Source organism: Rhinoderma darwinii, chromosome 10, assembly GCF_050947455.1.
Source record: "Rhinoderma darwinii isolate aRhiDar2 chromosome 10, aRhiDar2.hap1, whole genome shotgun sequence".
In the NCBI taxonomy this organism is placed as follows: domain Eukaryota; kingdom Metazoa; phylum Chordata; class Amphibia; order Anura; family Rhinodermatidae; genus Rhinoderma; species Rhinoderma darwinii.
The window spans coordinates 7847899-7865321 of NC_134696.1; the positions used below are offsets into that span (position 1 = coordinate 7847899).

Below are 17423 nucleotides of genomic sequence, written 5' to 3' on the forward strand. Positions count from 1 at the left end.
ACTATAGACACGGCAGAGCGGCGGTGGGGAAGGGGAAGGGGGGACCAAGTTTGTGGAACAGCCCAGGGCCTATGGTCTACTTAAATCGCCACTGCCTTGATGTATAATATTTACCAGAGCCGCACAGCTAACAAGTGGCATTTCTTTTACTGGGGTTCTCTGTTGAGTTAGAGCAGTGTTCCCCAAACTATGGGTCGCGACCCCCTGGGGGGTGGTGTAAAGACTTCAGGGGGGTCACGACCCACTCACCGATGTCCTGGTTTCAACTGTATCTGCGTCTTCGGGATCCGTGATCCAGCATTCACTATGCCGTGAGCTGCTCGGCACAGACGAGGAATAGAAGGATCTCCTCCACTCGTCGTGGGACTGGGGATAGGTAAGTAATTATTTTATTTCTAGACACCGTTGGGACATTATACTGGGTATGGGGGGGGGCTGCAATGGGGAAATATACTGTATGGGGGGCATTATCCAGTGTGGGGGCAGCTATGGGGGCATTATACTGTATGGGGGCATTATCCAGTGTGGGGGCAGCTATAAGGGCATTATACTGTATGGGGGTCATTATACTGTGTGGTGGGCCCACTCTCTCTCTCTCTCTCTGGTGATGGGTACAGTACAGTAGGCGTGGGACCAGTGGCGTAACTACCGCTATAGCAGCCGTAGCGGCTGCTACGGGGCCCCCCCATGGCCGGAGGTTCCGCTAGCAGCCACTATGGCTGCTACAGCGCGACGCCACTGAAGGGGTTGTTCCTACAAAAGACATGCATTCCCTATCCTGTGTCTTAGGACAAACTATAGGCCGTTTTTTTTTGGGGGGGGGGGGGGGTCTGTGTGGCGTTATCTACGGGGGGGTTCTGTATGGTGTTATCTACGGGGGGCTGTATGGCGTTATCTACAGGGGGGACTCTGTATGGCGTTATCTATAGGGAGGCACTATCTACAAGGGGGGGGTTGTGTGATACCCAGGGGAGGGGGGGCCCCAGTCAAAAGTTTGCTATGGGGCCCAGTCTTTCCTAGTTACGCCTCTGCGTGGGACCCATTATGTGTGGCACAAGGTGGGTAAAGGCCGGATAATATAAGTACTGCTCCTTACCATGGGCATCCTCAGACTGGGACTACACCACGACATCGTACCCATCCATAAGATGCCATGCCAGGAAACCGTGGCCCTTTCATCTGGAAATTCTGCGACAACAGGTGAGTTTTCCGGGTTGCGTTATTCCCTGACTCTAATGGTTTATGGCGTGGCACTTTTTCATGGATGGGTACGATATAATGCCAAACCTACAGTCTTATTGGCATGTGACTGGTTAGGGGCAGGGCATGCTGATTGTGTGGCACAGGCAGTTGTGTATTCCTTGTTTCTCTCCATCATTCTTGCTGTCTGCTCCTGTGATGCTCCAGTCTCCTGTCATATCCTCCTCATGCAGTGACACCTGATATAATGACCCTCCTCCCTCTGTGCTGCAGCTGCTGCAGCGCCTCCTGCCCGGGCCTCCTCTACTCTGCACAAACTGGTGCTGATGCTGCAGCTGCTCGCATGCACTCCTCAGTCTCACCGCTAGGGGGCCGCACTCAGCCCTCGGTAGATGCATCCTCATCCTCCGCAGCCACCAACGTCACGCCGAACGCTACGCCCCCTGCTTCTTCCCTTAGCTGATTGGCTGTTGTATGTATACCGCGCTCAGCTATTGGCTGTATTCCCGGTCAGTCATGTGACGCAGAACGTGTGTCCCAGCGCTGGCTTCGTTCGGCATCGGGGCCTCAGTTAGAGCTAGACAGCTGAGGAGGAAGCATCGGGCCCCGTGAGGGTCAGGAAATCCTCACACAACAACACATCCCCGGCCTTAGTCCCCCAGGTGCCCTCGGTATCTCGATGGCGGGGCTCCCTTCCATTGGATGACTGTCCCAGCTTACGGTAAGTCGCGACGACTTGTCCTATCGCTGAAGAGAATCGGGATAGTGGTTGGGGTGTGGCATCCGGACTGGAGCACAACAGGGTGACATCAGGTGACGTCATTGCGGGGTGGCAGCTGATCCCAGGAGGAGGCTGTCACCTCTGTATCATGATAATCCGCCTATGTCACGATAGTGATGTCATTTATCACACAAGAAGCTGTTGTCTGGCCCCAGGAGGTTTTATTACCCTGCACCCTGTGTTATAATGTGTAGATGTATCGTGTCTGGGTATAACCTCTATTGTTACATTGTATCCACTCTATAGTGTAAATAACACGTACTGATGATGTCACTGCTGGATGATGACATCATGGATGTTATATATTATATTGTTCTCCTATTTAACCCCTTCACCCCCTCCTCTCCTGCAGAGCTGGATCCTCTATACATTGTTATAGATGGGGGGTGGGGGTGTTATTATTCTGTATGGGGAGTTTATTGGGTTGATGTCCATATAATGGGGCAGGGTGGCAGACACAACAGGGCGTCAGCTGCTGCTCTGTATGGTGGAGGGTGCGGGCACATCACAGGGAGGCTGCTTCATGGTGCATTTTCCTTGGGGATCCTCCGGCAGATTTTAACCCCTTCATGGCTGTAATATAATATATGGAGAGTATTACAGGATCATTTCTTTTTCTGGGGGGGGTGGGGGGGGGGTGTACTTATTGACATTTTAACCCCTTCATGACTAGATCTGATAATATTGCAAGATTCTTGGAGGATTGCGCTGTGTTAATCCCTTCATGATGCTGCGATGAGTATATTAATATTATTGGTAGGGTGGGCACATTACATGCAGGGTGGGGGTATTCTCAGCAATATATTAACCCCTCCATGCTCCATTAATGTATGCCCCCCCCTCCCAGTCCGCTGTGACATATTTATACTGACCCCCCCCCCCTCCTTTGCTGCCGGTGCGTTTTCTGGATTCGTCGTCTGCTGGCCTTTTATCCCCCCCATCCTTATTTTCCTCCACACGAGACCTGCGCCGCCGGCGTTCTGGCTCCGGATACGCTTTACAGATGTCTGCTGGCCCGGATTCATCAGATCCAGCAGCCATATTACGTGAGAACCCAAGATGGCAGCTCTGTGCGTGGCCCCGGCCTTCCTGCGTCCGTCATAAATATCAGATATTATTGACGTAATTACCCCGGTGGCGTGTCCGTGGATGGGCCACCGTAGCCTATAGATAAAGTAGGGGACGAATGGCCGGCAGATGTGGCCCCTGATAAAGGAAATCTGGGGGGGGGGGGGCGTGAATCTGGAAGCTAAGGATCTATCCAGAATGTTATGGGGGAGGCTGCTTCCTGCAGTGTGTATATAGGCTTTATATGTAGATGTAGCAGAGCCGAGTTGGCAATGTGGCACAGCTCCTCATGATGTGAGGGATCATGATCTCTGTACAGCGCTGGCAATGTACAATGGGAAGTCCTGATATCACAATGTGTCACATGGGACTGTTTATTACACAGTGCAGAAAAGAAACGGTAAAAGTTGAAATTTGGCTCTGCTACATCTGTATGTATGGTCTAGTGAAGGAGTTGAGCTGTACTTGACATTGTGTTCAGTTGTTAATAGATCATAAAGACTGAAGTAAGATAATTTAGTAGGTTTACCTGCAGTCCTGTGTAAAGCCAACAGGTTGGCACTGGATGAAACTTGGCTCTGCTACATCCGAGTGATATTTGTCACACAGCTCATCATTTAGAGCCGCAAGAAACCGCTGGTGACAACATATGATATTTGTGTCTAATGACTAACTCGGCTCTCCTACATCTGGCTCACTCTAATCTGCTATATATTGGTGGATACGTTTTGTGGCTCTGCTCTTCGTGGTCTCTTGTTTTCATAGCACTACAGGTCCTTATTATAAAGCCACAAAATATCACATAAAGGGTTCAGTGACATACTTGGCTCTGCTACATTTGTAGGAATGCATTTATTGATACATCTTATCATGACATCGGTTTGTTGCCTGGTTTTCCATATAAATGCAGATAAACCTACAATACGCAAATTCCCTCCTGCAGCTTTTGTCAAACTCGGCTCTGCTACATCTGTGTGGGTTTGATTTCTCTGTTTTGCCCTTTATTTAATCTTGCTTGTAATGTAAATGGACCCGGTTTGATCGTTGCTGATGGGCGCAGATTCGCAGCTGAAGGGTCACTTTGCATATATAACATTATACGCCACCCCCTCTACTGCTGGTGACACCAGCGATTCCCCCAGCGTGAGGAATAGTGCACTTCACCACTGCGGCGCGTATCTCTCCCAGACACCAGTTCTTTCTTATGATGTCACTGCCCGCTGGATCCGGTTACTATGGAGACAGGATGACGGAAAGGGGAACCTGACGGGCAGGAATCGCAGAAGACGAATGTTCCCAGCGCAGACTAACGAGTTATTAACACAGGATTTCTCATTACGGTGCCGTCTAAATTGTCACATGACGTCACCTGTGATTCAACCACCTCGTCACTGATCGGAGGTGTAGGGCGAGTGCTTTGGGAACTGACGCGTTCTTTTATTGCGATTATTCATCTTGGAAAACTGACATAGCAGAGCTGAGATTGTCTTCTAGATTGTGCGTAATACATGAGGGTCTTCCTGCAGTCCTATGTAGAAAAGACCACAACAAAAAAGGTAATACATTGTGATTTTTGTGATTTCACCTTGAGCCTTGCCAGTTTACAAACTCGTCTCTGCTACATCTATTTATATATGGATAATATTGAACAGTATACATTTTACCCGTCTCTGTTACTGACTGGTAATTTAACCTTGTTCATTCGTAGACTCTTAGGCCCTGTTCACATGGCAGATTTTGCGTGGCGGGCCCTGCCGCAAAATCCATAACAGAATTATTCCTGCCGTCGGCCTCCCATTGAAGTCAATGGGAGGTTCGGGCAGAATCCGTCCGAAGATCGAGCAGGACCTTTTCTTTTTCCCGCTATTTGAAAAAAAAAAAACAACTAGGCTAGCGGGAAAAAGAAGCGTCCGACTCCCATTGAAATAAATGGGAGGCGGAATTTTGCAGCGAATCCCGCTGCAAATTTCCTCCATGTGAACATATCCATAGTGTCCTGGAATAGCGATGACTAGTGATGATGATCAAACCTGCAGTGACTGGTTTTAAAGAAACATTACAGGCAAAACTTATGTCTAGTAGCGGAGGGGGCGGAGCATGACACAACAAGGATGCAAAGAGAATCCCTGTGTCATGCTCCGCCCCCCCACATTGGGGGAGATTCATGTATGTGAACTTAATTTAGACAGGATAAAACTAGGCCAGAAAGGAAGAAACAGCGCCAGATTCATCACGGTGGCGAATGTTGTACGATAAATTTAGTGCATCTTGTGAGACGTGTTAAATACTTTTTTTTTTTTTTTCTTTTCACCACGTCTTGTTTTTTCCCTAACACTTTGCACCCAAAAAATGGCGCACATCAGTTTTTTTTGTCGCATTTTGCTTAGTAAATATCCCCCAATGTGTCGGTTTTGCCCGGAGTCTTCCTTTAATCTCTGAGCTGCCCCCTGGCATAGGGTAAGTAGCTTTACAGGGGTTTTCCGGGATGTGAATTTTTTTTTTTTTTTTTTTTAAGGACTGTAAGTGAAATAAATAAACCAAAAAAGCCGTAATTACCTGTCCTTGCCCCGGCGATTCAGCGCTGTCGCTCCGGCGGCGCTCACGGTGGTTGTCTTACACGTGGCATGTAAGCGCTGCAGCCAATCAGAGGTTAAACAACCACCGGGAGTGCCGCCGGAGTGACCGCGCTGTATCGCCGGGGGGGCAAGGATAGGTAATTATTTCGATGTTCATGTTGCGCGACCAAAGTCTCCGTGCAGCCCTAGCGCAATCCTACTGGATGTTTGGTCACCGATTGAAGGTCGCACACGACTTTGCCTGCATGAACTTCAATGTTCGTTGCGTGCGACTCCTTTGTGACAGGTCAGCAAATTTTCTTTTTTTGGGGACGTCTGTTGGTTGTCATAAAGCCAAAGGCCTCGTGCAAACGAACGTGTTTTTGCGTCCGCAATTCATCCGCCAAAAATACAGATGTATTGCTGCGGACCCATTCATTTCTATGGGCCCATGCACACGACCGTGGTTTCCAAAATGGGACAAGTCATTTACGGACCGCATTTTTGTCAACGCACATCTTATCTGCACGGTCCGTGATTGCGGACGGCTCGCGGATGACACTCCGTGCCCGTAATCACATGCCGTCCACGCGGCTACGGCCATGTGCATGAGGCCTAAACCACATGCGACTCGCAATTAAATCATATATTACAACCGTGGTATGACGGCAAGCCGCAGGCAAATCTTTTTGGGTTGCGTGACATGATGTGGTGCGACCGAAGTCTCCGCGCATCCCTCGTCCTCTCTTCTAAGGCCTTTCAGTAAATGTAAGGAGAAATGTGATTGGTTTCTATGGACTACATTAGTAATTGGAGGCTGATAGGTGTGATAGTCCTGGATGTTCAGTCGTCTCCCCCGTGTGGCGGTTACCGGTTGTTGGCGGTGTATCTATAGGATGAGTTATTACAGGCTGGGTCCCTCATGTAATATGTGGTTGTGGTGGGAGCTGCCCCTCCACCCGCCGCGTCCCTCCGTGCATTCCTCGTCAATCTGCTGTCACGTCGCTCGGCTGTTACATTCACACATTCTCATCATTCATCTCCCGGTTCTATTTCTTCCATTGTTCCGAGTCTTGGACCGTACGCAGCGTGTGGGACTTCAGTCTCCCTATCATGAGGCTGCCATTCCCATATTACGACCGGGAGCCCCAAATGTTTCAAGTGAATCAAACGTAGGCCCTGCCGTATCCAAACCGTGACCAGCGACAAACCCTATTAGCTTACAATGTTGGAGCTTCGTCAGCGCTATTCTTGTCGTCAAACAATGGCAATTTATTTTCCGCGCCCTATCAACGAATGGACAACCATGTAATACTTAGTCACGCGGAGCAGGATTTTACTGATTCATATAGTTTCCCTAGAGATAAGCGGCGCCAGATGCATCTGACAACCACTCTGGTCCCCCGCTATCATAGATTTAGCACAGGGCAGAATATACCCCGGGTATGTGCTACTGGCTGGGGACAACTAACTTTTAGGGCTGTTTGCTATTGATGTCTTTCAGAACTACTTACCTTTGGGCTACGAAAACTTTTTGGCATAAACAAAAATCCTGTTAAAATCAATGGTGCCGATAATTAATTGAAATGTGTCTCAAACGCCAGTGTGAACAGAGCCTCAGCTGGAAAAGACTTTAATTGGGTGAAATAATAAAAATATCTTAGCGTAGGTGATCGTAAACCGGATTAAGGGGCAAGTAAAGCCAAAGGCCGTGTATCTATTCGGCTCCGTTCACACGAGCGTGCGCTGTCCGTGGAAATAAATGACGGCACACGGACCCATGCAAGTCAATGGGGCTATTCAGACACGCGTGATTTTTCACTCAGCAAGTGTCCGTTGCGTGAAACCGACTGCAATGTCCTGTATTGGTCTGTTTTTGTGGATCTTGTCACCCATTGAAGTCAATGGGTGTGGGAAAAACACGGACAGCAAACTGACGACATCCGAGTGCGGTCCTTGTTTCACACATCGGTTGCAAAAGAAATGCAGAGAATTAAAAAAAAAAAAAAAAAAGGAGAATCACGGTCGTGAAAAACGGATGCAGCACGCAAAGCACACTGATGCGGAACGGAAGGCACACTGATGGCATACCGACATGAAATGCATGCAATACAGTCCGTTTCTGGCGCACGCAAATCGGACACGCTCGTGTGAATGAAGCCTTCGTGCTTGAACCACGTTCAGCGTACGTCCCCGGAAGGCTCCTGAATACTTAGGGCCCCATGCATGCTAAAATAGTGCCCTCCGGGCCGGTATGGGTGTGCCCTTCATTCGCCATGTTGAAGGAAGGTCTTTATATACGTCTCTTCTGACCTGTGTCAGATCCCTCCTCATGGTGCAGTGCCCGGGTGAGACGAGGGAAGCAGAGAGCGGCAGAAGTGCTCGGGTGAGCGCTCAGCCGCTTCGTTTCTGTTCAGCTTTTTCCGGAAAGCCGATGTATCAGACTACGGGCTCATAGACCCTCTTTAATTTTATATGTGAACTGGTGTCTGGACATGGACATAACTCAACGTTATCTTCATGTATAGGATTCCAGGACTTCTATTATTCTCCTGTTTTATAGTTCTGGGCAATGTATGGCTTCTGGAAGATAACGGGATCAGCGTCAGTCCCTCGTATCCTAGATACAGGCTGAAGGAGAATACTTTAGAATTCCTTATAAATATTACGCCAATACGTTATGAAGAAGCTGCGTGGTGCCCTCCGGCCTCTTCTATGGAGATACACATTTCATGACGACTTCCAGAACCGGTTTGATAATTTAGTAAGAATAAATTGTTCAGAAATCTTCTTGTCTGATTGTGAAGAAGGAATCACTGGGAATTTCTGTTGGTTTGTGATAGTCCAATGATACTTAGGAAAAGGATTCACTCCTTACTGAAGGCGCTCCTGCACAGGCGTTGGTAGTTGGCTACATCCCCAATGATGAAAGGGCCTCTCTGTAAACTATAAATCGGCTTTATTGCTTAAAAAAGACATGTATACTTAAAACAGGATCTGTCTCTAAAGGTGGATCTAGAAGCTACGCGTTTCGACCTAGTACTAATGTCTTCATCAGGCTCAGACTCCTTGACATGTGTGGAATGTATGTTTTAGGCTAGATTCACACGAGCGTGGAGACACTCGGACGTGAAAAAAGTGAAGACTTGAGCCTATGGAACTGCCCCATTGAAAAACATGCGTCCGTGTGACGGCCGTTGTTTCAACGGCCGTCATACAGACGTATTCAACGCTGGTGTGAATCAGACATTACTCACAGAAATTTTTACAACTAATGTAAATAACATGGACGGGCTGTCTTCAAGAAATGTCTTTAATGTACATGACCAAACATGGGATGTTACTTAAAGGGGTTCTCCACTTTGTACAATCTTTACTTATTAGAAGGGTCCCCTAAAAATAAACTGATCTCAAAGTGATCCTGTGCTGGGTTTCCCAGCGATCAGCTGTAAACTGGGGAACTTGTCATTAAGTGTTCAATTTCCCTGCAGTGCCACCACAGGAGAAATGAAGCATTACACCGTGCCCATTCATATCAAGGTGTTGTCTGTGTAATACAGAACGGGACAGGTCCCCCAGAGAGAGAGACGCTCTATGTAACCGCTGTGCAATCTGGCCACAAAATGAGGATCCTGAACAGAGGACCCCCCTCTATTAAATTCCCTAATTGGGTGTCTGGATATTGGTTTTCTAAACTGGACAACCCCTTTAAAATAGTTATCATGGGGCAGGGAGGTTTCTACTCTTCCTCTTTAGTCATCCCATTGAAGAACACTACAGTCAGCCTCTCCCCAGTCGGAATGGCTGATAACAGGGAGAAGTAGATTCCATTCAAATAGGTTTCAGTTTAGTGTCCCGTTCAGTGACTCACGGAGCCTCATCCTTGATCCAGAATGTAGGTTCACATCTAGCGATTTCTCCCCAGCCACGCTAACCCACACAATTTTTCCATTCTAATTATACGGCCAAAGGAGCAATTGTAGATAACGCGCATGCAGCCGGATTATGGCAACTTACGTGTTTTGAGCTGTAGAGGGCCATAATACAGCAGGCGTAGCGATCTATCGAGCCATATAGTACCACCGTATGCCTCCAATTTCATACGGAGGGGTTCGGAGATTTCTTTTTGTCTGATCCAACAGAAAAAAATTGTTGCATGCTCCATCAAGTGTTGTATGACGGAGCATTGATGTCCGGGGAGAATACCTCTGTAAAACTACGCCGTACATTGACGCACAGAGTGCCTACAGCTCCATAGTACAGAACTGTATGGACTTTGTGTGCCATCTTACCGGCTCTGTGCCACGTGCATGAGGCCTAACATGGACCTTAGTCAGTTTTATTAAATAAGACCGTCTGGCTGCGTTGGTGGCCACGTGTGTGACTTGGCGCGTGCGCAGTATATTTTCTGGCGCACGCTGCTCTACGGTCGTGATATACAAGGTCCCTTTCATGTAGCAGCATGAAGAAGAAAGAAAACCAGAAGTATCCACCCAGGATCTCCATAAACAAAGCTGTGTGTCTGGAGAGGCCCGGCTGCGGGGTGAAAGGCGCATCCTATATTTATAGGAAGATGGCCGCGTCCTCTGTCACAGCCGGAATAGATCTTATTGTATCGTACACGTGTAAATGGTTTCTACTCCTCCTGCCCTGAGGCGTAGACTTGTCTGGTCTTTTTATATTTCAGATGAAAAACAATCTCAACATTTATGATCTGAAGCCCCGTTCATCCAGAGCCTTCAACCATTACACCGGCAAAGCGGTTAGGCCCCGTGCACACAACCGTAGAATTTGTCCGTAATTGCGGACCAATTCACTTCTATTGACCACGGACTCCTTCCCGTATATTTGCGGGAAGGTGTCCAGGCTGTAGAAAGCCGTTGAAGTCCTATTTTTTTCTTTTTATGGACCGTGTTCCCATACTTTGTATGGGAGCATGGGCCGAAAATGCGAATGGCTGTCCACGCCCGTAATCGTTGACAGTTATTACAGGCACGGCCGTGTGCATGAGGCCTTAGAGAGTGGGGACATGAAGCTCCGCATTGTAGAGCTGCGTGACCAGGCAAAGTAATGGCAGCTATAAGTGGTTGTCACCCAGAATCTGTTGCCTCTGTCGGAGGCCAAGACCCCAGAATGGAATATTAAAGGGGTTCTCCTCTTTGGACAATTCTTACTTGTTAGAAGGGTCTCTTGACGAGAAGGTGATCACAAAGTGTCCCCCTGCTGGGACCTCCAGCGATCCGAGGAAACCTGGCAGCAAGTGTTCAGTTTCTCTGCAGCGCCACCACAGGATAAATGAAGCATTACACAGTGTCCATTCATATCAATGTGTTGTCTGTGTAATACAGGACAGGACGGGTCCTCCAGAGACGCTCTATGTAACCGCTCTCCACTCTGCCCAAGGGATGAGGATGTTGAACAGCGGAGCCCCTTCTATTAACCCAGAATTCCCTAATAGGGCGTATGACAATGGGGTTTCTAACGTGGACAATTCTTGATAAGAGTATGACCCTGAGTTGAGCATTTCTAGTTATATGGCATACTATCGGTGTATATATTATCAACATTGGCGCATTTGACGCACGAAGGGGCATTTCGCTATGCTTCTTGTTGGAACAAATTGCAGTATTTTCAGTATTCTGTTATCAGCTTTCAAAAATGGCTGCCTCCACGAAACGTAGGCGAGGGGGCGCACAATCGGCAAAAAGAACGAAGCAGAAAATGTCCTGCACTTGGCAAACTTTAAAAGAGACTGAATCATCTTAGATGTTAGAATGATCTCATCCCATCTCGCTGCTCTCCACAGGAGGGGGGTGGGGGCTACGCTCTTTGTCTCGCCTCCCAGCCCCCTACTATCGCTCCTCACAGGTTAATTCCCTTACACTCCCTTTTAGAGGTCAAATTCTTCACATCCAAATGCCAGGACAGCAAAAAAAAAAAAAAAAAAATCTGTATTATTCCAATTACCATGAGCTGGAGGAGATTTAGTTTCCATACGGAGCTTTATTTTTCCTTGCAATGGTTTCCGATGTTCAGTCTCCTGTATAAACTTTAATATGGCATCCAAACGGACGCGGTGCAAATTATATTTTATCCCCATTGTATCACATTGTGAACGTCTACTCTGGAGGACCATTGAAAACAACAACATGAAAGTTGTCCTTTTGAAATGAATATTTGGCCTGTAATGCTTTGTTCTCCCTGCGGAGGCACTGCAGGGAAATCTGTCACTCCGCTTATGTAAATGAAGCTTAATCTTTGTATAATAAGTTTTTGCAATTTTCTGATATACTTTGTGTTTCGATTACTCACCATTTTCTAGATCTCTGCTGTCAGTGGATGGGAACATTCTTGAACATTAGGCTAACCCTAAGGCTGGGTTCACACGACCATGTTACGTCCGTAATGTACGGAACGTATTTCGGCCGGAAGACCCGGACCGAACACACTGCAGGGGGCCGGGCTCCTAGTATCATAGTGATATACGATGCTAGGAGTCCCTGCCAATCTGCAGGACAACTGTCCCGTACTGTAATCATGATTACAGTACGGGACAGTAGTTCCACGCAGAGGCAGGGACTCCTAGCGTCGTACATCACTATGATGCTAGAAGCCCGGCCCCCTGCAGTGTGTTCGGTCCGGGTCTTCCGGCCGAAATACGTTCCGTACATTACGGACGTAACATGGTCGTGTGAACCCAGCCTAATACTACTTACAGTTTAGGAATTATTATGAGCTACAGCCAAGACTCCAGAATGATACATTTTATCTGTACTGGTACATTGTAACAAATTATCAGGAGAGGACAGAGATTACTTCTGCTAATTTAGTCTTTAAAGTTTCTCCATGGGGGAGTATCTCTTTAAAACTACATACGATTTAGTGTTTCACATGTAAAAACTATGCGGCTAAAAAATTCACAGAAAAACCGCAGTCATTTGCGTAAACCACATGGCACACACCCGCCAGACATACACAATCCAAACATTTATAAACCGGTGCGGTGAAATAGTTGCGCACGATGGTCTTTATCGTTGAATTGAGGCATGTAAGGGTGCCCGTACACGATGCAGATTTTTTTAGTTCTGCAATGTGGATTTCGGGTTCAAATACGGCAGCACGGCCGCTGCAGATACGGACCCCCGAAATCACAATCTCCTGGTATATTCTCCACTTATAAGTTTGTGTGTGAACGGTTGCTTTGGTCTCTGCTCATTAGACGAGAAATTGCTGCATAAACAGCAGCAATGTGCCTCACGGAGGGATCTGTCCAGTGAATGTACCCAATAATACGCTGACCCGGCTGTCCACACGTCACGGTTATGTTGTGTTTTTGCAGCGATTTTTGCAAAAGCGTTTAAAAAATGTGCCGATTTTGTGACAATTTGTACCAAAAAAAAACCGCACCATGTGAATAAACCCTAATTAGAATGTCATGAAGAGATCAGACCCAGTATGTAGGAATTTCATGGGCAGCTTTTATCTGTAGTACCATGTCCAGCCTGGCGTGGGTTGGTAAGGCTGGGGTGCATGCTGAGGTTGTATGTTTGTACGACTTTCTGGTCAAAAAAAAATTCCGACCTTTACTCTACAAATATAAGGACGATAAATTTGCCGAAAAGTGACGTGTTTTTTTTTTCTTCTGCATTTTTTCCCTTTTTTTTTTTTTTTTTTTTTTTTTGCTGTTTTTTTTATACTACATTGGCAGAAACAATTAATTGGAGCAGCCGAACCCCCTTTATTACATTCACATCCCTAATCAATTCCATTTGATTCGGGGGTTGTCCAAGGTAGAATAAAAGCAGAAAAGGAGTGTGTGGTTCTTTCCCACGGTTTATGGGCTATGTGCACCTATGCAATCCCTTTTTTATTTTTTTTTATTGCTCCAATGCATCTAAAGTAGAAAAGAAAATGTAGCAAATTTGCAAATCGTCTTGATTAAAAATATCCCACAGTTTTGTGTATACTTCTATGGATAACTATGTGTCTCCGTGGTTACAGACTACAAACAAATCTTGTGTAGTCTGATCTTGGTGCCCTTCCACCTGTCCCCGTCTGAATGTATGCTATCAAGGAGTAGGGCACAGATGAAGGATGGATGCCGGCAGTCCTATCTAGAGATGTCACAAGGCCTGGTTTAGTAATAAGGTCAAAGTGACTTATTTCTATACCTCTAATCGTGACCCTCCCCCACGAGTGAATGTCAGGGAGGGGGGTTGTTATAAATCAGATTGTTGTCCTGCATCTGCCCTCGTATTGAGGACCTCTTCTGTCCTCCTGGCTTCCTGCGTCACATACCACCAGCCGGGTCATTGACATATAACGCAGGCTGCTCTCGGCGGGTGACAAATCGCTCGCTAGATGCACAGATATTAATAAATAAGCGTGGTTATTGATATATTTAGACTCTCCGTGGAGGGGAAGGGTTCACTGTATAAGAGACGTGACTACCGGGGGTCGGAGATGGGACAATTGCAGCTTTTTGCTGCATTTCTAGAAAAACAGCTAAAGACTAATCCGCTAATTTTAATATTGTACGTAACGTAGTTGGTAAATGTAAAGGATTGCAAGTACAACAGAAGAAAACCTGGATGTAAAATATACATGTAAGGGTATGGTGGTTTATTTGCTGCTAATGTATAATTATATTGTTCTTGCTGCGATGGAAAACTGCTCACCATGTACTTCCTTCTGAGCTACAGAGCAACTAATGAGCTGCAGTGTAAAGCATGGGGCAAAGCAGTAGCCTGAGCTTCTGATGAGACAGGAGGTGGTTTTCGGACTACCACAGACTCCAATAGACAAAAGCAGCTAAACCTAAAGAAAATAAATATTGGATAAGCATCATGTGATTTTGGTTTGTATATAATTTTGCGGAAAAGGAAGTGACAACCAATGTGGGTGCCTCAAAATGGAGCATGGAGTGGTTGTCGGACCTTGGGTGTCTTTAACGTAAGGTTCCCACTGCGGCCGTGCTTCATGCGATGCAATGAGCGCTTTCACTGAAGTCCATCTGCATCTGGTTTCCTCTTCGCTCGGAGATGATTCGTTCCTATTTCAAGACCCATTGACTCTCCATTCAGCATAAGGGATATTTAGTATCCGGACAGAACCCGACTCCATGTGCTCCGCTTTTCTGCAGAAGATGATGACTACAGAAGACGTGAAGCGAGGCCAGACACCATTACAGAAGGGATCATCTGCAGCGCCAGATACTGGACCTGAACTGTATACATATAGAGGAAAATGACCCCGGCACGCTGCTCGATTTTCCCCCCCTATGTGGATGGGCTGCGGGGCGCTGCTCGATTTTTATTTTTCCCCCCCCCCCCCCTATGTGGATGGGCTGCGGGGCGCTGCTCGATCCTCCCCCTATGTGGATGGGCTGCGGGGCGCTGCTCGATCCTCCCCCCATGTGGATGGGCTGCGGGGCGCTGCTCGATCCTCCCCCCCTATGTGGATGGGCTGCGGGGCGCTGCTCGATCCTCCCCCCATGTGGATGGGCTGCGGGGCGCTGCTCGATCCTCCCCCCCCCTATCTGGATGGGCTGCGGGGCGCTGCTCGATCCTCCCCCTATCTGGATGGGCTGCGGGGCGCTGCTCGATCCTCCCCCTATGTGGATGGGCTGCGGGGCGCTGATCGATCCTCCCCCTATGTGGATGGGCTGCGGGGCGCTGCTCGATCCTCCCCCTATGTGGATGGGCTGCGGGGCGCTGCTCGATCCTCCCCCTATGTGGATGGGCTGCGGGGCGCTGCTCGATCCTCCCCCTATGTGGATGGGCTGCGGAGCGCTGCTCGATCCTCCCCCTATGTGAATGGGCTGTCGGAAATTATTTTTGCTTAAAAACACCATTTTTTGGGCATGTGAATGGTGGAGGTTTTATGAGCTGGAAATGTTCCTGCTGTTTGTAGTGGACAATGGAGGAACAATGGCCTTTGTATCTGTGCCGTGTCCCTTTGTTCTCATGGGGTGGGGGCTGCATGGCTTTAGACCCCCTTTTTGGCTACTTAAGCCCCCCCCCTAGGTCCTGGGATATGCGGATTCCTGAAAAGATAGGAATTCCTATTCTAGTTAGAAGCAGAGTCCCCGGGATGCGGAGTATTTGTCTTACGTTACTTTGGGGTTTATTCAATCCTCCCATAACCAGGGACTGAGGGATTCTTCCTGTCGCTGCATAACTAAATTTACCACTCATGACTGAAAAAGCTGGGTGACTGCAGGCTCGTTCGGACCAGCAGGATTCTCATCCGTTGAAACAACGCAAAGCACACGGACCCATTGATTTTCAATGGGCCATTCGAACATGCGCATGTTGAAATTGCGGACCCATTCATTTCTATAGGCCATGGACATTTTTCCGTATATTTACGGACGTGTGTCCGGGCCGAAGAAATGATCCGCAAAATATAGAACATGTCCTGTTCTTGTCTGCAATTGCGGCACGGACTCGCCCATAGAAGTCTACTGGCGCTTCCGCAATTGCGGTCTGCTAATGATGTGCATCCATATTTGCGGACAGTAAAAACACTTGTGTGCATGAGGTCTAATAAAAGCATTCCTATAAAATTGGAAATCATAATACAGAGGAAGATTTTCTACTTGGGCGAGTTTGAAATTGCTAATTCACCGTGACTACTTTCTCATCGTGGTTTCGCTGGGGGTTGGGGGGGGGGGTCTTGCAGGAATAAAGGCCCCGCTAGCGGCTGCTGTGTTTATACAATGCTGAGATTTCTTGTGACCCAAATTTATTTCAGAGAATAACAGAACATAATCCTATTGTGCTCCGTACACCGAGGAGCCGAGCACTTGTCTCTGTGATCTCCGAGACGCATCGGAGACGCTTTGAAGTCCGGAAAACAAAGCCGAAGGAGATTTGTTTTCTGTCTAGATCTATAGATATTGTTATCCAGTGCCCATTTATGTAGCGGTAGTGAGGAAGTGGGCTCAGTTAATTTTTCTTTTAATCCGGCATCCAGTCGTCTGGAAATTCTGAGACTGGCATGGGTTGCTGGCAAAATTTTCTTCTCGAGGCTTTCTACGCCTTCATCAAATTTTAAATGCTTTTTCTGCGACCATCTGATAATCCACAGTATTAATAGGACACACGTCATTGCTGTTGTGGAATATTACTATATATACAGTATATTATGTCTATTTTATATACATACACATGTAAACTTCCAATAATCCGGCATCACAGGGACTGCTGAGGTACCAGTTTAGGATTTTCTTTACACACACACGTTTTTGTTTTTATCCTCGCTTTTTAAAATGCAGTTAACATAACGCCATGCATTTTACGTGCGTTTTTGCTGCCATTTTATTAGACAACACCACACCTAGAGCACGCTGCCACTTGATAAAAAAGACACTGAACCCAAAAACCAAAACGCTAAAAAGAAACACCACAGAAAACGCGTCAATGTGCGGTGTGTGTGAAACCGGCCTAAATGAAGTTCTAAAAGGAAATGGTGCTGCAAAAACCATGTTCGGGTGGAGTTACCCTTTAAGTGAAGGCCTCATTTATCAAAACTAATAGAAAAACTGTCCTTGTTGCCCATAGCAACCAATCAGAGCTCAGATTTCATTACTTAAGTTGCTGAGGAAAAATGAAAGCTACCCTGTGATTGGTTGCTATGGGCTGCAAGGCCTGTTCTGTTAGACAGAAGTGATGCACATGAGTCATGGCTCCCCCCTCAGTTTTCTTGAATCAGTAATCTCTGGGGAGGTTCAGGTGACTGTGTTACTAAGAAGTATGGATGTGTTGACGCTGTTCTGCATGACTCTGTACAGCGACAGCTGCTGCCGGGATCAGTGA

General features: G+C 47.3%; 1 protein-coding gene across 21 annotated transcripts in view; it reads left to right on the forward strand.

Annotated features, from left to right (window-relative positions):
- Positions 1-1729: 1729 nt before the first annotated feature.
- Positions 1730-17423, forward strand: part of KIF1B (kinesin family member 1B) — a 118204-nt gene continuing 102510 nt past the window's right edge. For 20 of the 21 annotated variants that reach the window (XM_075839308.1, XM_075839311.1, XM_075839326.1 and 17 more), the window contains exon 1: positions 1736-1921. The gene's annotated coding sequence lies outside the window, so the exon portion shown is untranslated. Of the gene's footprint in view, positions 1922-17423 lie in introns of all 21 variants that reach the window. The other variant, XM_075839329.1, reaches the window with a different exon arrangement.